The 24,437-nt window shown below is 47.5% G+C and overlaps 2 long non-coding RNA genes across 2 annotated transcripts; one reads left to right on the forward strand and one right to left on the reverse strand.

Moving 5' to 3' along the window:
* Positions 1–4,177: 4,177 nt before the first annotated feature.
* LOC139362970 (uncharacterized) lies at positions 4,178–19,016 on the reverse strand. The gene is made up of 3 exons (XR_011622668.1): positions 13,670–19,016; positions 5,134–7,261; positions 4,178–4,260 (listed from the first exon to the last, which is right to left on the reverse strand). It is a non-coding gene; the product is annotated as an uncharacterized lncRNA (long non-coding RNA).
* A 2,594-nt stretch (positions 19,017–21,610) lies between these two features.
* On the forward strand, positions 21,611–23,335 carry LOC139362969 (uncharacterized). Its single transcript, XR_011622667.1, has 2 exons — positions 21,611–22,821; positions 23,103–23,335. It is a non-coding gene; the product is annotated as an uncharacterized lncRNA (long non-coding RNA).
* Positions 23,336–24,437: the final 1,102 nt, after the last annotated feature.

Consider the following 24,437-nt stretch of genomic DNA (forward strand, 5'->3'; position numbering starts at 1 on the left):
GTAGGTCGTTGGTAGGGTGGTGAGATGGTGGTGTAGCAGGGAGTGGGAGTAGTCTGCTACAGAGGCAGAGGCTCATGGAAAGTCTAGGGCTGTGCACCTGTGACTTTGCAGGCTTTAGCCCCCATGGCTGCTCTCATGGGCTGGACTGGGGTTGAGTGCCTGTAGCTTTTCCACACTCAGAGTGCAAGCTGTTGGTGGGTCTATAAATCTGGGGTCTGAAGGATAGTGGCCTCCTGTGTGGGGACTCTAAGCCCATATTTTCCTTCTGTACTGCCCTAGTAGAGGTGCTCCAAGATGTTCTGCCTCTACAGGAGGCTTCTGCCTGGAAACAGTGAGCAGTGGTGTGGCCGGATCTTCACCAATGGTTAATCTTCTTGATGCTGATCTCCTGATAGTGAGTTCTCATGAGATCTGGTTGTATAACAGGGTGTGGCACCTCTTTCCTGCCTTCCTCCTCCTGCCACATGGAACATCTCATTGTTGCTTGGCCTTTTGGTACGGTTAGGCGGCTTCCTGAATCCTCCCAGGAGAAGCCACTATGCTCCCTTTACAGCCTGCAGAACCATGAGCCAATTAAACCTCTTTTAAAAATATCACAGAAAATTTATAATCTAAGAGTAGAGCTATGAAATGCCCTGAAATTTTTTTTTTTTTTTTTTACTATTAGCATTTGGCTTCTTTTATATGCAAATATCTGAAGGCTTCTTGAATTTGAATTTTCCCCCTGAAAATGGACTTTTCTTTTTTTTACCACATTGTCAGGCTGCCACAACAATAGCTGAAAATGTAGAAGCAGGTTCAGAAGTGGGTAATGACCAGAAGTTGCAGTTTGGAGGGCTTGGAAGAAGGCAGAAAGATGAGGGAAAGTTTGCACTATTATAGAAATGTGTTAAATAGTTATAATTAAAAGGGTGACCATAGAGACTTGTTAAATAGTTACAATTAAAGGGGTGACTGAAGGATGGACAGTGAAAGCCAGGGTTAGAAGGTCTCAGATGAAAATGAGCAATTTACTGGGAACAGGAGCCAAGGTTACTTTCGTTTTGCCTTAGCAAAGAACTTGGCAGGATGGTGCCTGTGCCCTGGAGACCTGTGAAACTTTGAACTTGAGGGTGATGATTTAGGGTGTATTTGGTGGAATGAACTTCTAGGCAGCAAAGCTCAAGTGGTGTCTTGTCTGTATCGAACAGCCTGTGGTCTTCTGTGTGACCGAATAAATGACCTGAATTTAAAATTTATACTTAAATGAGAAGTAGAGCTTAAAATCTGGACCATTTGCAGCCTGGCCAAGTGGTCAAAAAGAAAAGCTGATTTTCAGTGGGAAAATTCAAGAAGGCTTCAGAAATTTGCGTAAAATGGAGCCCAGTGCTAATAGCTAAGACAATATTAAAAAGACCTTGAAGGCATTTCAGAGACCTTTGCAGACCTTCGAATTTTCTTGCACCATTTTCCAGACCGCAGCAGAGCTTGCTGTCACAGCCCTGAGTCCTAGGACCAAAGAATGGTTTCCTGGGTCAGTACCCTGGTTAAGCTCCTGCGTCCCTCCTCGGGACCTTGCTGTTTGCATCCCTGTAGCTCCAGCTCCAGCCATGACTGAAAGATGCACGGGTACAGCTTGGGTCACTTCTTCGGGGGTGCAAGCTTCAAGCCTTAGTGGCTTCCACATAGTGTTAAGCCGGTAGGTATACAAAGCACAAAACTAGAGGCTTGGGAGCCTTTGTCTAGACTCCAGAGTATGCATGGGAAAACCTGGGTGTCCAGGCAGAAGCTTTTCCAAGAGGCAGAGCCTCATGGGAATCCTTTACTAGGGCAGTACAGAAGGAACATATAAGGTTGGAGCCCCCACACAGGAATGCACCGTTTTCCAGACCTCAGATTCAGAGACCCACCAACTGCTTGCACCCCCAGTGTGGAAAAGACACAGGCACTCAACACCAGCCCAGCCCATGAGGGCAACTGTCTGGGAAAGACCCTGCACAGCCAGACACTGAGCTGCCCAAGGCCTTGGGAGCCCAGCCATCCACCCCTGTGCTCTAGATGTGGGATGTAGATGCAGAAAGGATGTTTTGGGAGCCATAGATTTCAATGACTGGCCTGCTGGGTTTTTGACTTGCATGGGGTTTATAAGTTTCATCTGTGTTTTTTGCTTCTTTCTGGCAATTTTTTTTCCTTTTCACTGGGAATGCTTACCCAATGTACAATCTTGTACCTTGGAAGTGGTTAATTTGTTTTGTATTTCTCTGGCAGCCTTGTCTCAGATGAGGCTTTGGGCTTTGGACATTTGAGTAAATGCTGGAATGAATTAAGACTTTGGGGGACTATAGAGAAGACGTCATATTTTGCAGTGTGACCAGGATATGAGATTTGTGGGACCCGGGTCAGAATATGATTTGGTACTGTGTCCCTACCAATACTCTCATGGAATTGTAATGGGGAATGTTTAAGGTGGGGCCTGGCGAGAGGTGATTTAATCATGGGGAAGAGTGGGTGTTAGAGGTAGGGGTGTGGGGAGAATGGGAGAGATTATTTTGTGGGTGAGGGTGAAAGATGAGGTGGGGGTTGGATTCTTCATGAATGATTAAGCACTATTTCCTTAATGCTGTCTGCATGATAGTTCTGATGATTATGGAGCTTAAAGATAGAGTGAATACTGTCCTGCTGGGTTTTGGACTTGAATTTGTGTTATTTTTTTCTGGGGAATTTCTTCCCTTTGGATTGAGAAGACTTACCCAATGCCTGTACCATCACTGTACCTTGAAAGAAAAGAAATCCCTTTTAAATTCAGGGACTCATTGGTAGAAGGGACTGTAGCCTTGTCTCAGATGAGACTTTGAAATTTTTACATTTGTAATGAGTTAAGATTTTTGGAAATGTTTGAAAAGGCATAATTGTGCTTTGCTCTGTAAGAAGGACATGAGGTTCTGGGGTATCAGGATCAGAATAATATGGGTTGGCTGTGTGTCCCCATATAACTCATGTGGAATTGTAATCCTTAATGTTGAAGTTGGGCTTGGGGGAGGTGATTTAATCTTGGACGGGAGGGGGTTGGGGATGGAAGGAAAAAAAGTGGTAGGGTGGTGGGAGGGTGGGGGGATAGTAGGAAGGGGGAGTAACCTGCTGCAGAGGCTCATGGAAAACCTCTACCAGAGCAGTACACCTGTGGCTTTGCAGGCTTTAGCCCCCATGTCTGCTCTCATGGGCTGGGCTGGTGTTGAGTGCCTGTAGCATTTCTATACTGAGGATGTGAGCTGTTGGTAGGCTTATGAATCTGAGGTCTGGAGGATGGTGGCCTCCTGAGTGGGGGCTCAAAGCCCATAGTTTCTTTCTGCATTGCCACAGTGGAAGTTTCCTAAGAGGCTCTGGCTCTACAGGAGGCTTCTGCCTGGAAACAGTGGGCATTGGTGTGGGTGGAGAATCCTTCACCAATGGTTAATCTCCTTGATGCTGATCTCCTGATAGTGAGTTCTCATGTGATCTGGTTGTATAACACGATGTCACACCTCTTTCCTCTGTCTTGCTCCTTACTCCTGCCATATGAAACATTTCATTGCCGCTTGACCTTCTGGTATGGTTAGGAGGGGCCTGATCAGTGTGGGCCTGCTCAGTGGACCTAATCAGTTGAGACTTGGTCAGTGAGGCCTTAGTGGGGGCGTGGTCAGCAGGGGTCTGCTTAGAGAGGGTCTCATTAGAGGGATCTAATAGTGCAGGTCTTGGTGAATGGGGACCTAGTGTCAGACAAATGTTTGGTGTCTGGTCAGTGCGAACCTGGGCTGTTGGAATTGGTCAGTGGAGACCTGGTCAGCTGGGACTTAGTGGTGGCCTTGTCAGCATGGGCTGGGGCTCTGCTGACCTGGTCAAGGGGTGCTATTCAGTGGAGGCCTGGTCACATGGGACCTAGTCAGTAGGGCATGTCCTCATCAGTGAGGCCCTTGCCAGTGGGGCCCTGGTCAGGGCAGCCTGGTCAGTGGAACCTAATCAGTGGGGGCCTGGTCAGAGACGATTTGGTCAGTGATGGCTTTTGTAGTATTGGTCTATGGGGTGACCTGGTCAGTGGGGATCTGAGCAGTGGGTGCCTGTTCAGGGGAGCCTACTCACTAGGGTCCCGGTCAGAGGAGTCTAGTCACCTCAGGCCTGGTTAGTAGGGGCCTGGACACTGACAGTCTATTCCCTGGAGGCTGGTCAGTGAGGTTTCATCTCTGGGGCCAGACAATGGGGTCCTGATCAGTAGAACCTGATCAGTGAGGCCTTGGCAGCAAGGACCTGGGGTCAGTGAGCCCTTCTCACTGAGGCCTTGACAGCAAGGACCTGGTCAGTCAGGCCTTGACAGTGAGGCCTTGTCAATAAGGACCTGGTCACCAAGGCCTTGACAGTGAGGCCTTGTCAGTAAGCTCCTGGTTAGTGAGGCCTTGACAGTGAGGCCCTGTCAGTAATTTCCTGGTGAGTGAGGCCTTGACACTAAGGTCCTTATTAGTGAGGCCTTGACAGCGAGGCCTTGTCAGTGAAGTCCTGGTCAATGAGGCCTTGACAGTGAGGTCTTGTCACTGAAATCCTGGTCAGTGAGGCCTTGACAGTGAGGTCTTGTAAGGACCTGGTCAATGAGGCCTTGACAGTGAGTCATTGTCAGTAAGGATGTGGTCAGTGATGCCTTATCAGTAAGGACCTGGTCAGTGAGGCCTGGAGAGTGAGGTCTTGTCAGTAAGCTCCTGTTCAGTGAGGCCTTGACAGTGAGGCCTTGTCAGTGATGTCTTGGTCAGTGAGGCCTTTACAGTAAGGTCTTGTCACTGAGATCCTGGTCAGTGAGGCCTTGTCATTAAGGACCCGGTCAGTGACACCTTGACAGTGAGGCCTTGTCAGTAAGCACCTGGTGAGTGGGGCCTTGGCAGTGAGGCCTTGAGAGTGAGGCCTTGTAGGTAAGCTCCTGTTCAGTGAGGCCTTGACAATGAGGCCCTGTCAGTAAGCTCCTGGTGAGTGAGGCCTTGACAGTGAGGCCTTGACAGTGAAGCCTTGTCAGTAATCACCTGTTCAGCGAGGCCTTGACAGTGAGGCCTTGTCAATAAGGACCTGGTGAGTGGGGTCTTGACAGTGAGGCCTTATCAGTAAGGACCTGGTGAGTGGGGCCTTGACAGTAAGGACCTGGTCAGTGAGGCCTTGATAGTGAGACCTTTTCAGTAACCTCCTGTTCAGTGAGGCCTTGACAGGGAGGCCTTGTCAGTAAGCTCCTGATCAGTAGGGCCTTGATAGTGAGGCCTTGTCAGTGAGGTTGTGATAGTGAGGATTTGTCAGTAAGCTCCTGGTGAGTGAGACCTTGACAGTGAGACCTTGTCAGTAAGGACCTGGTTTGTGAGGCCTTGACAGTGAGGCTTTGTCAGTAAGGACCTGGTCAGTGAGGCCTTGATAGTGAGCCCTTTTTGGTAAGCTCCTTGTCAGTGAGGCCTTGACAGTTGGGACCTGTCAGTGAGGTCCTGGTCAGTGAGACCTTGACAGAGAGGCCTTGTCAGTGAGCTCCTGGTCAATGAGGCCTTGACAGTGAGGCCTTGTCACTAAGCTCCTATTCAGTAAGGCCTTGACCATGAGGCCTTGTCAGTGAGGACCTGGTCAGTGAGTCCATCAGAGTGAGGTCTTGTCACTAAGCTCCTGGTCAGTGAGGCCTTGACAGTGAAGCCTTGTCAGTAATCACTTGTTCAGTGAGGCCTTGACAGTGAGGACTTGTCAGTAATCCCCTGGTCAGTGAGTCCTTGACAGTGAGGCCTTGTCCGTGAGTTCCTGGTCAGTGAGGCCTTGACAGTGAGTCCTTGTCAGTAAGCTCCTGGTCAGTCAGGACTTGACAGTGAAGCCTTGTCGGTAAATACCTGATCAGTGACGGCTTCACAGTGATGAATTGTCAGTTATCTCCTGCTCAATGAGACCTTGACAGTGAGGCCTTGTCAGTAAGTTCCTGGTCCGTGAAGCCTTGACGGTGAGGCCTTGTCAGTTAGGTCTTGGTCAGTAAGACCTTGACAGTGAAGCCTTGTCACTGAGGTCCTGCTCATTGAGGCCTTGATAGTATGGTCTTGTCAGTAGGCTCCTGGTCAGTTAGGCCTTGACAGTGAGGCCTTGTCAGTAAGCTCCTGGTCAGTGAGGTCCTGATCAGTGAGGTCCTGATCAGTGAGGCCTTGTCAGTTATTTCCTGGTCACTGAGGCGTTCACAGTGAGGCCTTGTCAGTAAGGACCTTGTCAGTGAAGGTTTGACAGTGAGGCCTTGTCAGTAAAGACCTGGTCAGTGAGGCCTTGACAGTGAGGTTTTGTCAGTGAGGTCCTGGTCAGTGAGGCCTTGACAGTGAGGCCTTCTCAGTGAGTTCCTCGTCAGTGAGGCCTTGACAATGAGGCCTTGTCAGTAAGGACATGGTTTGTGAAGCCTTGACAGTGAGGCCTTGTCAATAAGGACCTGCTCAGTGAGGCCTTGTCAGTTATTTCCTGGTCACTGAGGCGTTCACAGTGAGGCCTTGTCAGTAAAGACCTGGTCAGTGAGGCCTTGACAGAGAGGCCTTGTCAGTAAGCTCCTGGTCAGTGATGCCTTGACCCTGAGGCCTTGTCAGTGAGGTCCTGGTCAGTGAAGCAATCAGAGTGAGGCCTTGTAAGTAAGCTCCTGGTCAGTGACGCCTTGATAGCAAGGCCTTGTCAGTGAGGTCCTGCTCAGTGAGGCCTAGACAGTGTTGCCTGCTAAGTAAGCTCCTGGTCAGTGAGGTCTTGCCAGTGAGGCCTTGTCATTAAATACCTGGTCAGTGAGGCGTTGATAGTGAGGTGTTGACAGTGAGGGCTTGTCAGTAAAGACCTGGTCAGTGAGGCCTTGTCAGTGAGGCCTTGACCGTGAGGTCTTCTCAGTGAGTTCCTGGCCAGTGAGGCCTTGAAAATGCGGCCTTGTCCATAAGAACCTGGTTGGTGAGGTCTTGACACTGAGGCCTTGTCAATAAGGACCTGGTCAGTGAGGCCTTGACAGTGAAGCCTTGTCAGTAAGGACCTGGTCAGTGAGGCCTTGACGATGAAGCCTTGTCAATAAGGACCTGGTCAGTGAGGCCTTGACATTGAGGTCTAGTCAGTGAGATCCTGGTGAGGCCTTGTCAGAAAGCTCCTGGTCAGTGAGGCCTTGTCAGTGAGCTCCTGGTCAGTGAGGCCTTGACAGTGAAGACTTGTCAGTAAGGTCCTGGTCAGTGAGGCCTTGAGACCACTTGGCTCAAGCTCAGGGGTTTAAGACCAGCCTGGGCAACATAGTGAAACTCCATTTCTACAAAAAACAAACAGACAGACAAACAAAAACAAGATTAATTGGGTGTGACAGCATGCACCTGTAGTCTCAGCTATTCAGGAGGCTGAGCTGGGAGGTCGAGGTTGCACTGAGCTCTGATTGCATCACTATACTCCAGCCTAGGTGATAGAGACTGTGTCTCAAAAACATTCAAATTCCCATGTAATAATTTTTACAACACCAATATACCATGCAACCATCTCCCTGGTAAGCTCAATTGTTTACTGGTCTAGGCACAGAACGTGAAGATATTATGAGGCACATGCAGGAACTAAACCTACATGAATTTTTATCTTTTGCTAAAATGAGATTTGAGTGAACGAAATAAAACCACCATGAGTGTTCAGAGGGAAATTTTTTTTTTTAAATTTATTTATTATTATTATACTTTAAGTTGTAGGGTACATGTGCATAACGTGCAGGTTTGTTACATATGTATACTTGTGCCATGTTGGTGTGCTGCACCCATCAACTCGTCATTTACATCAGGTATAACTCCCAATGCAATCCCTCCCCCATCCCCATGATAGGCCCCGGTGTGTGATGTTCCCCTTCCTGAGTCCAAGTGATCTCATTGTTCAGTTCCCACCTATGAGTGAGAACATGCGGTGTTTGGTTTTCTGTTCTTGAGATAGTTTGCTAAGAATGATGGTTTCCAGCTGCATCCATGTCCCTACAAAGGACACAAACTCATCCTTTTTGATGGCTGCATAGTATTCCATGGTGTATATGTGCCACATTTTCTTAATCCAATCTGTCACTGATGGACATTTGGGTTGATTCCAAGTCTTTGCTATTGTGAATAGTGCTGCAGTAAACATATGTGTGCATGTGTCTTTATAGCAGCATAATTTATAATCCTTTGGGTATATACCCAGTAATGGGATGGCTGGGTCATATGGTACATCTAGTTCTAGATCCTTGAGGAATCGCCATACTGTTTTCCATAATGGTTGAACTAGTTTACAATCCCACCAACAGTGTAAAAGTGTTTCTATTTCTCCACATCCTCTCCAGCACCTGTTGTTTCCTGACTTTTTAATGATTGCCATTCTAACTGGTGTGAGATGGTATCTCATTGTGGTTTTGATTTGCATTTCTCTGATGGCCAGTGATGATGAGCATTTTTTCATGTGTCTGTTGGCTGTATGAATGTCTTCTTTTGAGAAATGTCTGTTCATATCCTTTGCCCACTTTTTGATGGGGTTGTTTTTTTCTTGTAAATTTGTTTGAGTTCTTTGTAGGTTCTGGATATTAGCCCTTTGTCAGATGAGTAGATTGCAAAAATTTTCTCCCATTCTGTAGGTTGCCTGTTCACTCTGATGGTAGTTCTTTTGCTGTGCAGAAGCTCTTTAGTTTAATGAGATCCCATTTGTCAATTTTGGCTTTTGCTGCCATTGCTTTTGGTGTTTTAGACATGAAGTCTTTGCCCATGCCTATGTCCTGAATGGTACTACCTAGGTTTTCCTCTAGGATTTTTATGGCATTAGGTCTAACATTTAAGTCTCTAATCCATCTTGAATTAATTTTCGTATAAGGAGTAAGGAAAGGATCCAGTTTCAGCTTTCTACTTATGGCTAGCCAATTTTCCCAGCACCATTTATTAAATAGGGAATCATTTCCCCATTTCTTGTTTCTCAGGTTTGTCAAAGATCAGATGGCTGTAGATGTGTGGTATTATTTCTGAGGACTCTGTTCTGTTCCATTGGTCTATATCTCTGTTTTGGTACCAGTACCATGCTGTTTTGGTTACTGTAGCCTTGTAGTATAGTTTGAAGTCAGGTAGCGTGATGCCTCCAGCTTTGTTCTTTTGACTTAGGATTGTCTTGGAGATGCGGGCTCTTTTTTGGTTCCATATGAACTTTAAAGCAGTTTTTTCCAATTCTGTGAAGAAACTCATTGGTAGCTTGATGGGGATGGCATTGAATCTATAAATTACCTTGGGCAGTATGGCCATTTTCACGATATTGATTCTTCCTATCCATGAGCATGGTATGTTCTTCCATTTGTTTGTGTCCTCTTTTATTTCACTGAGCAGTGGTTTGTAGTTCTCCTTGAAGAGGTCCTTTACATCCCTTGCAAGTTGGATTCCTAGGTATTTTATTCTCTTTGAAGCAATTGTGAATGGAAGTTCATTCCTGATTTGGCTCTCTGTTTGTCTGTTACTGGTGTATAAGAATGCTTGTGATTTTTGCACATTAATTTTGTATCCTGAGACTTTGCTGAAGTTGCTTATCAGCTTAAGGAGATTTTGGGCTGAGACAATGGGGTTTTCTAAATATACAATCATGTCATCTGCAAACAGGGACAATTTGACTTCTTCTTTTCCTAACTGAATACCCTTGATTTCTTTCTCTTGCCTAATTGCCCTAGCCAGAACTTCCAACACTATGTTGAATAGGAGTGGTGAGAGAGGGCATCCCTGTCTTGTGCCAGTTTTCAAAGGGAATTTTTCCAGTTTTTGCCCATTCAGTATGATATTGGCTGTGGGTTTGTCATAAATAGCTCTTATTATTTTGAGGTACGTTCCATCAATACCGAATTTATTGAGCGTTTTTAGCATGAAGGGCTGTTGAATTTTGTCAAAAGCCTTTTCTGCATCTATTGAGATAATCATGTGGTTCTTGTCTTTGGTTCTGTTTATATGCTGGATTATGTTTATTGATTTGCGAATGTTGAACCAGCCTTGCATCCCAGGGATGAAGCCCACTTGATCATGGTGGATAAGCTTTTTGATGTGTTGCTGAATCCGGTTTGCCAGTATTTGATTGAGGATTTTTGCATCGATGTTCATCAGGGATATTGGTCTAAAATTCTCTTTTTTTGTTGTGTCTCTGCCAGGCTTTGGTATCAGGATGATGTTGGCCTCATAAAATGAGTTAGGGAGGATTCCCTCTTTTTCTATTGATTGGAATAGTTTCAGAAGGAATGGTACCAACTCCTCCTTGTACCTCTGGTAGAATTCAGCTGTGAATCCATCTGGTCCTGGACTTTTTTTGGTTGGTAGGCTATTAATTATTGCCTCAATTTCAGAGCCTGCTATTGGTCTATTCAGAGATTCAACTTCTTCCTGGTTTAGTCTTGGAAGAGTGTAAGTGTCCAGGAAATTATCCATTTCTTCTAGATTTTCCAGTTTATTTGCATAGAGGTGTTTATAGTATTCTCTGATGGTAGTTTGTATTTCTGTGGGGTCGGTGGTGATATCCCCTTTATCATTTTTAATTGCGTCGATTTGATTCCTCTCTCTTTTCTTCTTTATTAGTCTTGCTAGTGGTCTGTCAATTTTGTTGATCTTTTCAAAAAACCAACTCCTAGATTCATTGATTTTTTGGAGAGTTTTTTGTGTCTCTATCTCCTTCAGTTCTGCTCTGATCTTAGTTATTTCTTGCCTTCTGCTAGCTTTCGAATGTGTTTGCTCTTGCTTCTCTAGTTCTTTTAATTGTGATGTTAGAGTGTCAATTTTAGATCTTTCCTGCTTTCTCTTGTGGGCATTTAGTGCTATAAATTTCCCTCTACACACTGCTTTAAATGTGTCCCAGAGATTCTGGTATGTTGTATCTTTGTTCTCATTGGTTTCAAAGAACATCTTTATTTCTGCCTTCATTTCGTTATGTACCCAGTAGTCATTCAGGAGCAGGTTATTCAGTTTCCATGTAGTTGAGCGGTTTTGATTGAGTTTCTTAGTCCTGAGTTCTAGTTTGATTGCACTGTGGTCTGAGAGACAGTTTGTTATAATTTCTGTTCTTGTACATTTGCTGAGGAGTGCTTTACTTCCAATTACATGGTTGATTTTGGAGTAAGTACGATGTGGTGCTGAGAAGAATGTATATTCTGTTGATTTGGGGTGGAGAGTTCTATAGATGTCTGTTAGGTCTGCTTGCTGCAGAGATGAGTTCAATTCCTGGATATCCTTGTTAACTTTCTGTCTCGTTGATCTGTCTAATGTTGACAGTGGAGTGTTGAAGTCTCCCATTATTATTGTATGGGAGTCTAAGTCTCTTTGTAAGTCTCTAAGGACTTGCTTTATGAATCTGGGTGCTCCTGTATTGGGTGCATATATATTTAGGATAGTTAGCTCTTCCTGTTGAATTGATCCCTTTACCATTATGTAATGGCCTTCTTTGTCTCTTTTGATCTTTGATGGTTTAAAGTCTGTTTTATCGGAGACTAGTATTGCAACCCCCGCTTTTTTTTGTTCTCCATTTGCTTGGTAAATCTTCCTCCATCCCTTTATTTTGAGCCTATGTATGTCTCTGCATGTGAGATGGGTCTCCTGAATACAGCAGACTGATGGGTCTTGACTCTTTATCCAGTTTGCCAGTCTGTGTCTTTTAATTGGAGCATTTAGTCCATTTACATTTAAGGTTAAGATTGTTATGTGTGAACTTGATCCTGTCATTATGATATTAACTGGTTATTTTGCTCGTTAGTTGATGCAGTTTCTTCCTAGCCTCGATGGTCTTTACATTTTGGCATGTTTTTGCAATGGCTGGTACCGGTTGTTCCTTTCCATGTTTAGTGCTTCCTTCAGGGTCTCTTGTAAGGCAGGCCTAGTGGTGACAAAATCTCTAAGCATTTGCTTATCTGTAAAGGATTTTATTTCTCCTTCACTTATGAAACTTAGTTTGGCTGGATATGAAATTCTGGGTTTAAAATTCTTTTCTTTAAGAATGTTGAATATTGGCCCCCACTCTCTTCTGGCTTGTAGAGTTTCTGCTGAGAGATCTGCTGTTAGTCTGATGGGCTTCCCTTTGTGGGTAACCCGACCTTTCTCTCTGGCTGCCCTTAAGATTTTTTCCTTCATTTCAACTTTGGTGAATCTGGCAATTATGTGTCTTGGAGTTGCTCTTCTTGAGGAGTATCTTTGTGGCGTTCTCTGTATTTCCTGGATTTGAATGTTGGCTTGCCCTACTAGGTTGGGGAAGTTCTCCTGGATGATATCCTGAAGAGTGTTTTCCAACTTGGTTCCATTTTCCCCCTCACTTTCAGGCACCCCAATCAGACGTAGATTTGGTCTTTTTACATAATCCCATACTTCTTGCAGGCTTTGTTCATTTCTTTTTCTTCTTTTTTCTTTTGGTTTCTCGCTTCATTTCATTCATTTGATCCTCAATCGCAGATACTCTTTCTTCCAGTTGATCGAGTCGGTTACTGAAGCTTGTGCATTTGTCACGTATTTCTCGTGTCATGGTTTTCATCTCTTTCATTTCGTTTATGACCTTCTCTGCATTAATTACTCTAGCCATCAATTCTTCCACTTTTTTTTCAAGATTTTTAGTTTCTTTGCGCTGGGTACGTAATTCCTCCTTTAGCTCTGAGAAATTTGATGGACTGAAGCCTTCTTCTCTCATCTCGTCAAAGTCATTCTCCGTCCAGCTTTGATCCGTTGTTGGCAATGAGCTGCGCTCCTTTGCCGGGGGAGATGCGCTCTTATTTTTTGAATTTCCAGCTTTTCTGCCCTGCTTTTTCCCCATCTTTGTGGTTTTATCTCCCTCTGGTCTTTGATGATGGTGATGTACTGATGGGGTTTTGGTGTAGGTGTCCTTCCTGTTTGATAGTTTTCCTTCTAACAGTCAGGACCCTCAGCTGTAGGTCTGTTGGAGATTGCTTGAGGTCCACTCCAGACCCTGTTTGCCTGGATATCAGCAGCAGAGGCTGCAGAAGATAGAATATTTCTGAACAGCGAGTGTACCTGTCTGATTCTTGCTTTGGAAGCTTCCTCTCAGGGGTGTACTCCACCCTGTGAGGTGTGGGGTGTCAGACTGCCCCTAGTGGAGGATGTCTCCCAGTTAGGCTACTCAGGGGTCAGGGACCCACTTGAGCAGGGAGTCTGTCCCTTCTCAGATCTCAACCTCCGTGTTGGGAGATCCACTGCTCTCTTCAAAGCTGTCAGAGTCGTTTGCGTCTGCAGAGGTTTCGGCTGCGTTTGTTATTGCCCTGTCCCCAGAGGTGGAGTCTACAGAGACAGGCAGGTTTCCTTGAGCTGCTGTGAGCTCCACCCAGTTCGAGCTTCCCAGCAGCTTTGTTTACCTACTTAAGCCTCAGCAATGGCGGGCGCCCCTCCCCCAGCCTCGCTGCTGCCTTGCCAGTAGATCACAGACTGCTGTGCTAGCAATGAGGGAGGCTCCGTGGGTGTGGGACCCTTCCGGCCAGGTGTGGGATATGATCTCCTGGTGTGCCTGTTTGCTTAAAGCGCAGTATTGGGGTGGGAGTTACCCGATTTTCCAGGTGTTGTCTCAGTTCCCCTGGCTAGGAAAAGGGATTCCCTTACCCCTTGCGCTTCCCAGGTGAGGCAATGCCTCGCCCTGCTTCAGCTCTCGCTGGTCGGGCTGCAGCAGCTGACCAGCACCGATCGTCCGGCACTCCCCAGTGAGATGAACCCAGTACCTCAGTTGAAAATGCAGAAATCACCGGTCTTCTGTGTCACTCGCGCTGGGAGTTGGAGACTGGAGCTGTTCCTATTCGGCCATCTTGCTCCGCCCCTCTGGAAATATTTTTCAAGTGAACTGAAATAAAAACTAAAATCTGTGAAATGCAGCCAAAATAATGATGGGAAGTAAGTTTATAGCACGAAAGGCTTGTATTTGAAAAAAGTAAGGTCTGAGGTCCATAATCTAAGCTCTATCTTCAACTCAAAGCCAGTAAAAATGCATCATAATGAGCACAAATCAAAGCAACTGAAAACAGAAATGAGAAAACTCATGTCACACCAATAGCCTACATATCAAAATTCCCAAGGAATCTACAAAAGTCAGTCCTAGATCCAACAGCTGAGTTAGGCCAAGTCACAGCACACAGTCAAATCTTACTCTACATATGGACAGTTAGTACTTGGGACTTAAATTTTAAAAACAATAGTCACAGTAGCTATATAAAAAGCAATTAAGCATAAATCTAACAAAGCACACAGATGATGTGTATGAAGAAAACCACAAAACGCTGAAGAAAGAAAAGAGCTACGTCAACTGAGCCACAAGTCCAAGGAGAAGCGGCAACATGGTCAAGATGCCAGCTCTCTCCACATTGACCAATAGACTTACCACAATATCAGCATAAACCCCGCCAGGACACTGGCCTGCAGACTTACAATTCCAGCATAAATCCCGCCAGGACTTTGTGTAGATAACACAAGCTAAAAGTTACATGAAAGGGAAAGAAACAGAGGACAATAAACATTCCAATTAAAAAGTGAGAAAGATCGAACAGACACTTCAATGAAGTGGATGGACATAAGCACTAGGAAACTAACAGAACTGCCCACAAAAGAGTGACAGTGCTATGATACATAAATTTTTAAAAAACAAAATAAAACTACAAGGGAGAAACAAATGGAACCAAGGGCTAGAAAGATTATCTTAAAGCTGGCAGAAAACCTCGGAAGGGTTGCTTGCCTCTTTCTCTGAGCGCGCCACCTGACCGACCAGGAGACATCACTGGCAGACCCAGAACCGGTGGACACTAAAAACAGCTTCCACACTGAGAGGGAGGGTTCATCTGAAGAACATCCAGAGACATCCCTTTGGCTCTTACCCTTCTGCTGCGAAGCACCGTGTTATGTTTGACAGCCTCTATAGGAACCCTGAGGTCCGCATTTGTAATCCACTTTTTAAATCTTTCAGGACAGGACAATCCTTCTTTGTCCCCTACCATTTTCATCACGGTTCTATACAGACCTCAAAAACTTTGCCGCCTACATCAGATGTTTTGTCTAAACCCATTACTGTGACTTACCCTAAATTTACCGCCATTCATTTCAATTCCAAGTCCAAAGACTTATTTCCAGAGTAATTATTTTACTCAGAAATTAAATTCCAGCTTCCTGATCACACTGGAAATCAACTGCTTTCAACTTCTGTGTTATAGATACAACTGATCTAATTCTGTAAACAGAGGATTTCATGGAAATACTCTCTTCCTCTCACAACACATGCAGGCATCACCTGCAGCCTTCAACCCAACTCCCTGTCCACCCAGAGCATGAAAGAGCAACAAAGAGTATTTATCCCCATCTCCTTGGACTGGAGACCCACAGCATATCAATCACTGTCAAATCACTGTTGCACAAAAATTAGTTCCAACGCCCTGTGGAGAATAAAGGTCATGCTGGAAGCCGAGGCCGGCCACCCAGTTACTCTGCTACCACGGACTGTTCCAGGCATGAACCACTTACAAGTCCTGGGGGACGAAGCCAGCATGAAATGTTGCCATCAGACCTGCGAGTAGGATCCCTAGCATGACCACAGTAGTCTGGGAGAGTGAGGACGGAACTCGGAAGCTGCAGGATGACCATGCAGAGAAGCACCCACAGGCTCCGTGACCAAGTCACAAGTAACGAGATGAGATGCTTCCTGTGTTCCCGTGTTGTGTCACTTTGCCACTAAAAATTTAGTACATCTTCCTTTTTCCTAAGAAAGCACAAGACCTGAGTAACAACTGGCCACTAACCTGGTTCTTTTCAGCCTCATAACAGAAGGCAACAACTGCATAAACCAAATCACTAGAACATCACACTTCATGGCTGCATCACAGCTTTTATTGCATGTCAGACCCTCAGCTCCAAGCGGCACTGACACGAAATTGTACTCAAAGAGAGCAGGTGAGCGCTTCAGTCTCCATTTCTCAACACTCAAAGCCGTTTCTCTGAGATCATGTGACTCAGTGCTAAGTTCATTCATTCATTCAATAAAGCCGCCGTGAACCCATGGGATCCCTACCCTGCCCTCCGAGGGATACTATTCTGCTGGGACCTGTGTCCACCCCCACATTACTGCAGCCCAGCACTCTTCCCGGAACCGTGCACACCTCCCCAAAAGAAAACCGTACAGAGAACGGCAACACAGCCAGTCATGTTCGGAGGCGCAATTCCAATCGCTGATGTTTTAAGGCATCAGACTAATAACTGGCACCTCATCAATACAGAGTTACTAATTTTCCAGCAGTGTCTCTAGTCCCTCTACAAGGATATACAGATATATACACAGGAGTTACTTTAGGAGTTAAAAAGACACTGCTCAGGGAAACAGGAGAAATCAAAACGTTTGAAGAATGGACGGGGGAATGTCCACCTTCTACTGCCACAATTTGTGTCTCAGTGATCAAGCCTAGGTTCTCAACCTTTCCAATCTGTTAACCCCCCTGCCTGAGGCTCTGGGCTGAACCCCAGTTTTACTTCCTGGCAATAAGCAACCTGCTCATCTGTGAGTCCTGTGTGCACCTGACACCAGTGGAGATGAAGCCACCTGCCCAGGTGTGCTTCCTGTGGGTGTCCCTGATGCCACAGGAGATGGGGACCGACTGCCCAGCTATATTCCCTCTGGGTGCCCCTGAGACTAGTAGGATGTTGCATGTGCCTATACTGACAGCTGCTGCATCCCCTCCTGCTGTAAAAGCCCCCTTTCAGAGGGAACAGGACAATGGGGCAGGTTTTTTTTTCCTGGAGAAGTAAAGAACCTGAGAAATCCAGAGATTTGAGAAATCCAGGGGATTAGGAACACAGGTGACAAAGAAAAGGAGGCTGTGACATCTACACATGACATTTGGCAAAACGAGAGTGTACTGGCATTCCCAGAACCACCTCGCACTGAACAGCATTGACACGTTTCCCATGCTTGTTACCTTTGGATGACACATTTAAGTAACTTTGACTTGCTGGGTTGCAGGTGGAGAGAGACTCCTGGAGACCAGTTGGAGCCAAGCCTCCATTATCTCCTGCTTGCAGGACTTCTGCATGAAGCCAACACATCCAAATGTGCATAAGACTTACGAACAGCAGACAAGCTCCATGACATCTTCTGAGAGTGAAGCTGTGCCGTGTCAGGGGTTGGGACAGCAGCAGCAAGGGAGATCAGCCCGAGGCCTGGGGAGACACAGCCGGGAAATCTCGGTGTGTGTAGCCCTGGGGTCTGAGGCCTCCAACTGTCCATGTGGCTCCCACAGCTCAAGTCCAGCGTGTGGTCATGACCTAGGACAGGGCCACTCAGAGCACAGTTCATTTCAAATGTGATGGTGGCGCTGAATGATACACCAACATGCCGGAAGAGAATCGCCAGAACTCAAGTGCAGAAGGCATGGATCAGGCCACTCCCAGCAATACAGATGCCCTCAGCACCCTGCAGCTGCCTCCCGCCTCCACCCCCACACAGCAGCCTCCTGGGACAACATCCTGCTTCCACCTTGCAGCTGCCTCCCGTCCCCCCGCCCCTCCCCACAGAGGCATCCTGTGACAACATCCTACTTCCACCCTGCAGCTGTCTCCCGTCCCCAACACACAGCGGCCTCCTGGGACAACATCCTACTTGCCAGACACAGCCTGGAGCCCCCAAAGCATGGACGGGCTTAGCGAGCCACACAGCATTTCCCCTTCACACCTGGGAAGTCAGCCCCTCACTGAAGTGGGTCCTGCGCCCGCCAGCTGTGCACGATCAGAGTCGCGAGGTTATGGACCTGGTCACCCACAGTGCAGAGAGGCATGAGGTCATGGACCTGGTCACCCGCTGTGCATGATCAGAGGTGTGCGAGGTTCCAGACCTGCTCACCCACTATGCACAATCAGTGGTGTGAGGTTATGGACCTGGTCACCCACTGTGCATGATCAGAGCCGTGCGAGGTTACAGACCTGGTCACCAGCTGCACCTAATCAGAAGCTTTTGAGGTTAGGGACCTGGTCACCCGCTGTGCACAGAAGTGTGAGGTTATGGACCTGATCACCTGCTGTGTCCAATCAGAGCCAGGCAATGTTACAGATCTAGTCACCAGCTGCACCCAATCAGAAGCTTTCAAGGTTACGGACCTGGTCACCCACTGTATCCAATCAGAGGCATGTAAGGTTAGGGACCATGCACGTGGTGATGGACCTAGTCACCCGCCAAGACTCCTGATGTTTCCAGTGTCATCCCATCTTCCTTCAAAACTTGAAAAATCTTTAGATATTTCCCAAAGCTCGTCCATCTTTGAAAACGATATGTGTGCGCACAGGTGAGTTTGTTCCTGCACATTCCTTTCAGTACCGATGACTGAAGATTGAAGGTTAGAGCATTCCAGCCCAGTGCCCATGTCCCATCCCACCTGCGAAAACTTGAGCACACGTATCCCCCTCTCTGAAGCTCCCTGAATCCCGTGGCAGGCCTGGGACTCAGGCCCAGTGTCCCGTCAGTTACACTGAACAAAATGTAATTCATCACTGGCCATGTGCTCTATGCTTTAAATGTCTAAAAGCCATATATAAACCTCCCAAAGAACTACAATCTATGAAAGCTTTCGTGGCTAGTATTTTAGGAAGACTGACCAGTCTTGACCTAAATCAAAGCTGACACTTTCCAAATTAACTCTGACCCCAGCTTTGTGCAAAGACAGCCATCGCCTGGTCGTCGGGGTGACCAGCGCTGGTCCCTCCCTGCACCTTAAGTGGGCTTCTGAGCTGCTGTCCCTGACCAGTGATGGTGACGCCCAGAGCAGCTTTCCAGGAAAACAGTAAACCTTTCAGGTCGTCACCTCACGAAGATGGTCATGCATGTATAAATCAGCCGCCCTTCTGTTACTGCCCTGCCATTCTCAAAGAGGGAATGGATTAAACTTCCTCCTCCTCCACATGCCCAACACAAGGCACACCTGTCCCAGCACGAGGCTCATCTGCTTAATCCCGGGAAAAACACAACCCACAATCAGGGGCCGCGCAGAGACCACACAGAATCAGAGGCCACAATCAGAGACCACACACAATCAGAGGCCGCACAGAGGCCACGCACAATTAGAGGTGGCACACAGAGACCGTGCACAATCAGAGGCCACGCACAATTTCTGCAACCTCCTCAGAAACTGTTTCTGACCATTGACCTGAGGCCATCAAGTTTAAATGTGTGGCCCAGGTTTTAAAAGACGGGAGGAGTTCTCTGAAGGCAGAGTCTGTGCATTCCACCATCAGCACCATTTGTGCCTGTCAGGGTCAGGAAGAACCGCAACCACGTCTTGGTGCCCTTGCAGTGCAGGGTGCTGCGTTTCTCCCCCTTTCCAAGCCCGGGGTGGTTCCTGGGGACCCAGCGCCTCTGCTCAGCCATGCGCCTCCAAGGCCTTTCTCCCTCACCCCACAGGGGAGCTCCTGCAGCCAGGCTTTCTGGCTCATCACTCCGATTCAGTCACTTACATCCTCATTCCAGGCTGAAAATCTCTTCTGAAAAGATCCAAATCTTACACACGTCAGCCTCCATCTTTTCCCCAGAGCTCCTCAACCCCTCCAAGAGCAGCAGCTCTGGTGCCTGTGCAGCCGTGGCCTGTGGGCAGATCCGTGGGCTCAGAGTGCCCAGCCCCTCAGCGCCTCTGTGTGTCCCCTTACTCCCTGCTCCCCGGCATTAATGACCTCCATCCTCGATTTCCTGATAGGCAAAAGGGGGTTAATTCTAAGAGTGCTAACCGAACTAGATCACTTAACACCGCCTCCAGCTCAGAATACCCCTTGATCAATGACAGGTATTGCTGCGCTGTTAGCATTGCGCTGGTTCCGGGTTTCCTGTGAGCCCTTTACGCTCTTTGCCGCAAAGACCACTCAATGGTCTGGTCCAGGCCTGTCTGTGGCAGATGGACAGGTGAGTGGCCGATGCACACGTGTGATGCTGAATGGGATCATGCAAAGCTGGCCCTTCGTATTTTGGTCAACGTAAGAAAAAAGCCGCCCATGCTTGCTTGCTGCCGCCCTGCGGTGTCCAGAAGGAGCCGCTTAAAGGCAACTGTGCCGCAGTTGGAAGGAGACGGCAAGACCAGATTGGCTGGAGCTGGGAAGTTGTGTGCTACAGATCAGGACTGCGTGACCCAGGGAAGGCATCCCTCGAAACACATGCTGGAGGGTGGCCACTCCGACCCGACCGTCCACCTCCAGGGTCAGCCACCTGGCTCCTCTTGATGTGTCATCCTGATCACCCCTCACAGACTAAATGAGCCTTTGACTTCAGCCTGTCCTACATACAACACCGACTCCCACCTCCCACGGCCTGAATCAGCCTGTTCTGAGGTTTGCTGTGGACATAGATGAGCAGGCCCAAGACATCTAAGTGGCATTTCCTGGCAAGGACACTCACGATGCTTGACCATAAAACTAGGGATCAACTGGTTTTTCGGACGGACTGTAATTTACTTATGGCATCCATGGATACTGATTGACCCAGGGAGGGGCACGGAGGAGGCTGAGGGAAAACCAACTGTGACTGCACCAGGCATTTCCCGCACACACCGACATCTTCAGACTCGGACAGCATCCTAGTCTTACAATCAAACCGAAGCTCAGAGAAACTAGGTAGCTTGTCCAAGACCAGCAACAAGTATGTGGGCAGCTGGGATTCAACTAAATCCTTCCCTGGATCCATCCGAGCTGCTCCACTCCCCTCCCCCCAACTCCCACCACCCGACCATGGCCCCCGATAGACACAGTAGGTCTGAACATTCGGCCCCCCAAACGCAGAGTACAGAGCAGAACTGGATTCCACGGTGGGAACTCACACGCAGCCCACTCCCCTTCTTACCGAATGCCTCGGGACTCTGGGCGGTAAGGTCTGCAGATGTGGCCTCACTCTGCACCAGGAGATCTGGGTGGCAGGCAGTGTTTCAGAGAGTGCTCGTCCAGACAGGAGACAGGCATCTGACAGGGCTCATTGGCTCATCCATGAGACACAGGACACCTGAGAGAAGGGCCGACAAACCTCACAAAGTCACTCCCAGCCTGGAGAGGACAGGACCTGTCCGAAGCGGGCTCCTCCCAGTCCACGCTTTGGACAGGTCTTGCTGCAGCCTGTGTTGCTCGTCAGGTGCGAGGAAGCTTCCCAGGGCAGGAGCTCTCGTTACACAGCAAAAGCACCACAGGCGATGCAGCAGGGCGTACTTCAGCCCAGGGCTCAGGAACCACGGGGTGCAGCGCCGCCTGCAGCAAACCAGACACATCAGAAGCCAAGGTCCCACCTTTTACATTCAGTGACATCGAACAGAGGGAGTTATCTGTAGCAATCGTCTTCCTGGGGGACCCGTACAGCATGCATGACCACCGACACTGACCATGAGTCCTTCCTAGGTCCTGGGGGCTACCCCACTTTACACGCGTTGGTTCCATTCACAAATCTATGCGGGGCAGTTGTTAGCCCCAGCTTACAGAGGAGGAAAATGCTTCTGGAAAACTGAGAAAAATCAGACTTCAACACACCTGCCATCTCCAAGACCCCTACTACTGTATGTCCTAGGGTCTCAAGGGTAGGGTGTGTGGCATTTTAAGTGACTAATCATAGGCAGTTTTCTTTTCTACACCTGTTTAGCCTGAACGTGCACGTACATGCTCTGCTGCAGGTGCGCTGCAGGTGCACTGCCGTATGTGGACCAGCGACGCTCTTTCCTGCCTCGGATTCTCGTCACTGCCTTCCGTAAAGCTCTCGCCTGCTTTACAGCCATGCCAGCCAGGCCTGGTCAGCCACACAGTGAAATTCCTGCAGTGTCAGAGCTAAGTGCTGGCTGAGACTTTAACAGCGAAGACAGCGGAGTAATGGGGATAAAGTGAACAAAACTGTATTGTAACGCAGACGAAAGTCTAGAAGCAAAAGCAGCTGACACTCCTGAGAGCAGGCGACTGCATCTCACTATGATGTTAATAGCAACTTGCTGTTTCCTGCACCTCCTTGTGCCAGGGTTTCTAGTCATCATTTGTGTTTATCTGCTCCTGGGCTGCCTGATCAAATCTCTGTAGAGATCAGAGATATCTAAATTGACCCAGTATCTGCACGCTGGCTGCTCAAAGGCTGTGGTGTGGAACAGCCAGGACATCGCTTAGTCATACGGGGCACAAGCACGTCACTTGCCACTCCTGTCTATTTCATCCAACCCTATTTTCTCCTGAATATTGAGCATAGCAAAGTCATTAGCCTTTGAGATGCATTTGAGACATCAACTTGCTTTATTCAAGAGGTTTAAGACACATGTAGGTCTTTCTTGCCATGCTCAACACACAGGGCCGGCCGTTTCTGAAGTCAGTGATTCTGGAACAAAAGCCTTGGCCTGCCCCTTGAACATTCACGCTGAGCACACTGTCGCGAGGCTGCTTGGCCAGCCAGCAGAGGGCAGGAGAGAGCCGCAGGTGCCGCGTGGGGTCCCCGCAAACCCGCCTCACTCCCTCAATCAAGGGCGGTGCCTCCTGCCAATGTAGTGGCTTCCTCCAAGGGGAAACGGCCTCTTCAGCTTCCACTGCACTGATTTCAGATGACTCAGCCAGTGGGGCCACAGATTCATCAGAGTTCCATGTTGTTAAAGGAAAACTTCTGTTACCAGGCAACCTTAATATCAGATTCAATGTAAAATAACCAAGATTGTTTCCAAACCAACATGCTACTAGTGCCTTATCCTTCAATGCTTCTTAAACACAGAGAAGTATGAGGAAAAAGGAACATGGCACTTCTTAAAAAATAACACCTCTTCCAGGTTCATTTTACCCATATCATAAAGACTTAGAACTGTGGATTCCCTACAGGAATGTGGAGTGCGGGTGGATCCCTACGTTGACCCAGCCTCCCCTCCAGGTCAGTCACCACCCCCACCACGGGGTTCACACCTCTCCAGGCCCTGTCACTTCATCAAAGAAAGGTGACGTCTCTGAGCTCTCTTCGCAGGGAGCACCCAAACGGGAGCTAGAGAGACACAGACACACCCACAACTACTTGAAAATCCTGAAATGCGATACATATTTAAGGACTTCATTATTAGTTTTTTAAAACTGTAAGAACAAAGTGAGCCTGCTTTTAACCTCTATGCCACAACAACACCGTGTACATCTGTCTTTTGCTGTTTGTTCCTTCTCCAGCAGCTGCTGCCTGGCTGGCGGACGGCAGAACTAGAGCCTCTGGTACTCCTGGGAGACCCTTGGTAAAAGCGTGAGCACCACGATCACGTCTCAGGACGCCGCACACGTTAGGGTCGCCCACAGACCGCCATTCCCAGTGCCTATAAGGCACTGAACGGGCCTGCTGCTCTTTGTAAATGTCAACCTTCCTAAGCTATGTTGTGTTGAAAAATTTTAACTGCAGTCCACACGTACTTCTTTGTGTCTTGTTTTTATCCTAGAGGCATGTTATTATGGAAAATTAAGTTTGCAAGGTTGAAGGGTTTTCTGAAAGTCAACTTCTAGTCCTGGAAGGAAAAAAAAAAAAAAAAAAAATGGGCCAGATGTGGTGCTCATGCCTGTAATTCCAGCAGTTTGAGAGGCTGAGGCAGGCAGATTGCTTGAGCCCAGGAGCTCGAGACCAGTCTGGAAAACATGGCAAAACCCTGTCTCTAATAAAAATACCAAAAAAAAAAAAAAAAAAAAAAATTAGCTGGGTGTGGTGACATGTGTCTAGTTGCAGCTCCTCAGGAAGCTGAGGTGGGAGGATCACCTGGAGGTGAAGGCTGCAGTCAGCCAAGATTTGCATCACTACACTCCAGCCTGGGCAATAAGAGCGAGAGTCCACTTCAAAAAAATAAAATAAAATAAAGGGAGCTAATGTTTTTCATTTAAGGGAAGGGAGAAGAACATTCAGTATTTATACATCTCATGCACACATCTGCAGTGGTGCCCTGAAGTATTCAAGATACACATTCCTACAAATACAGCTCAAAACTACTCACCAAGTTACATGCTAAAAGCATATGCATTGTGAGAATGCTTCATTATTTTTTTTAAGCATCTGTATCCAATATTTTAGCATACTGGCAGTTTTCCCTTCAGGTGCTGTATGCCTAAATTATGTTTAGTCATTCATTTTAGAATTTATGACTTGCTTTAGACAAAAGAAATATATTTAAACATAAGCTACTAGACATCTGCAAACATTGACAGTGAGGAGAGGACTTCACTCTGCATCCAGCCTGTCCTGGAAGCCACGGCCAAGTGCCAGGTTGTCTAGATCTGAAAAGCAGAAAAAACAAGTGTTGAAATGTGTACAGTCTCAGCAATGTAAAAATTCGACATAGGGGATGCTCAGAAACCTTGAATTTCCAATCAGAAAACAGGAACATGGGCAAATTCCCGAGCAGTGCCCACCTTCTGCCTATGACACGTGTAACAGGAATGCTGGCCACTTCCGGGGGGGGACAGAGGCTTCCTGGTCACATTAGCTCTGGCAGCCACACAGCTGGCCCCACCACAAATACATGGCTA

Source organism: Macaca nemestrina, chromosome 4 (assembly GCF_043159975.1).
Source record: "Macaca nemestrina isolate mMacNem1 chromosome 4, mMacNem.hap1, whole genome shotgun sequence".
In the NCBI taxonomy this organism is placed as follows: domain Eukaryota; kingdom Metazoa; phylum Chordata; class Mammalia; order Primates; family Cercopithecidae; genus Macaca; species Macaca nemestrina.